This window comes from Eptatretus burgeri, chromosome 9 (assembly GCF_056783735.1).
Source record: "Eptatretus burgeri isolate ZD-2024b chromosome 9, Ebu_testis_v1, whole genome shotgun sequence".
Lineage (NCBI taxonomy): Eukaryota > Metazoa > Chordata > Myxini > Myxiniformes > Myxinidae > Eptatretus > Eptatretus burgeri.
The window spans coordinates 21,263,843-21,267,000 of NC_140969.1; positions in this window are offsets into that span (position 1 = coordinate 21,263,843).

Sequence of the window (3,158 nt, forward strand, 5' to 3'; positions counted from 1 at the left end):
ATCATAGCAGCAATTGATATTATTATTGATTTATTTGATTTATAGCCTGTATGATTAAATTGGAACAAAAAATTACCTATAGAACCACTGCCCCCATGCCTGCCCCAAAAATGAAATGCTTTAAATTTGGGGGCCCTCTTTATGCATGCCGTTGATCTTATTTATTATCATAACCCCAGTAAGGATCAATGGTAGTCTGGGATGTTGGCATCTAGAAAGCTAACAATATGGGCAATCATTATTTAGCAACCCAATTAATTTACATATTTATCACTTAATTGCACATTCTTATGAAAATACAAAATTTGTAATGAATTGTCTGTTTATTTGGTTACCATGGCAACACATTAGATGGGGTTTCATTAAAAAAATCTAGCCTACAATGTCTGACCTTCATACTTTCATTTGGTGTATTTCCATTTTTGTTCAGAATCATCAATCATGTAGTATTGTCTTGAAAACTTGCTGTCAAGTTGTTAATATTTCACCAAAATTAATTTTGCTGTAAACACTAATATATAACTAATCATGAAATTACGTATTTATACACTTGAATTTGAAAATGCCTGCAGTGTATGAACAATACAGGTAACTCTGCATGCATGGAAGTCAGCCTTATTAAGTCGAATAATCGCACAAGTTTAAACAAATTTTGAAACCGTATTATGCAAGACGTGTTATTTACCTTCTGTGAGGCAGATTTGTTCTACGTCGAACAGATTTCTGTGGTCCCAAGAGATTCAAGTTAAGCAGAGTTACCTGTACTTATAATTTGTAGCATTTCTTTATCGTTCATCATCTTGCAAATTAATGGAACACTGTTGACAGAAATAAAATAGCAAGTCAAACCTACTGCGATTTTTCATGGACTGTTTCTTCACAAGATTGTACCAGTTGAATACTTAACATAAGCATTTTGACATGAACGTGCTTCATAGATTCATACAATAATTGCATAGCAGGCCTGTGCAATTAACTATTCTTTGCCCATAAAAAAGGGTCATTTCAATTGTTAAGATATTTTTGAAATCTGATACAATCATTTTGGCATAGTCACTTTTTGGTGTGTTTGAGAGCGTGTTGGGTGGTAACTATGATGATAAATTACATGTAGGTATCGGTGTTTGTTGTTTTTGTTTGTTATGGGTGAGATGACAATGTGGTGAGATGAAAAAAGTAAAGATGGGTGAGGTGGGGAGGGATGGGTAGGGGCAGGTATGGATCAAATTGAGGCCCCAACTTAGGCCTATGGACTCGAGATTTTTATTTGGCTCGACTTCATGTCATAAGCCTACACAGGCCGAGTTTCTCCCAAATGTCTCGTTCTCTGGCAAACTTACTCCGAGTTTCCCGTGTAATGAGTACATGCATTTTAACATTTTATCACTTTCAACCCCATTGATTCTATAATCAAGATCTTTGGCCGAGTAAAACATGAGAATAAATATACATGTCCAGTGATGTATCCCACCCTCCTGATGTATTGCTTCATTCATGCATGCTGCTACAGCGGTAGCGCACGCACCGCGCGTTATCCAGAGTGAAACAAAATGGCGCCTATAGCTGAGTTGTCGCTACTCTCTATATATAGGTACTCTACCCACCACCGCACAACAGTGATACAGCCTCTTACACCTCCCGACACACATACAACGTCCATTTTACCAAACAACCTAACTATACGTGCATTTAATGGGGGATCTGAGCTAATCCTATATTGAGTAGTCCAATAAGGGCCATTTCCTTAACAATATATACACATATATTTATATACGAGTCAAAATTTGCTAATGCGTAACATTGCCTTCATGGAATTCGGTACGTTATAATTTTGCCTCTTTTTGGATACCTTTGCCCAGTGTCGAATATTCTATTCCCACTACATAGTTACATATCGTAGGACATGTCGGTAATAAAGTGCGCGGCATCGAAATTCATCGTTTGTCCGATTTTACATATCTTGTTCCGAAAAACGTTGATTCCGATGCACTAGTTTTGTGACGTCCACGTAGAACGCATTTGCATACCCCTCGTAGCCGTACTCGCATACATCTATTGGAATATTAAATCGCCTTTCCCCCAGAGAATATGTTCAGAATCCTTTGTTCTGCAACACGTTTCGCCGGAAAGATCGACGAATTGCTCGTACGGAGCGATGTTTCCTCGGTTCACGTGCGTAATATGCGTCCGTCAAAGTTTCACGGGGGAGCATAAATGATGATAAGCTTTACTAGTTAGCTGCATTGCAATAAAGATATCAATTATATGTATTACATCGTAATTGTAGTATACGGATCGGCATGAATTGCCTCTATTGATGGCCGATCGTGCAAAACAACGCCCGACGAAACCGATGATGCAGGTCTGTCAATTTCTTACGCACGTGAAAGTGGTCTGCAGGTCAAGTGAACGAGGTACAACAGAAGTGATGACGCTATAGACGTGTGCCTAGTGGCACTGCACAAACAACACGTCATTGTTTTCCGATGAAGAAGCCCGTAATGGCCGTGATATCTCTGCTATTATGTGAAAAACAGCATTTTATCCTCATATTTCGGTCAAACCTGACGCACGTTAACCCCACTTTTTTGGCAAACATTCTATATTTTCTTCATTTTCCAGTGACTGGAAGCGTTTATAATGAGTGAAACCCAAAAATGTGGTATCAAATGATTCCAGAAGTGACGAATTGAGCGGAATTATTTGAATACGATTTTTCTGACCGGCTGTCATGCTTTTGTAATGCATTAGCGAATTTCGACTCATATATTTATATATACACACATATATTTATATATACACATCCACATATATTTATATACACACATACATTTGTACATACACATACATTTGTACATACACATACATATACTTATATAAACATATATTTATATATACACGACCAATCAAAAGTTTTAGAACACCCCCATTTTAAAGTCGTTACTGAAATTTAAGCAGTTCAAGTCCAGTGAATAACCTGAAGTGGTACAAAGCTAAGCAGTAAACTGCCAGAGGTTAAAAAAAATTTAGGTTACCAAAAATTGAAAAAAAAACCTTGCCAAAAGGTGACCATGTGTGACTTCTTTAAGGTCACACGAAGATGAACAGAGCTGCTATCCACCAGGAGCGAATCCTTGAGGAATATCTGCCTACGAGAG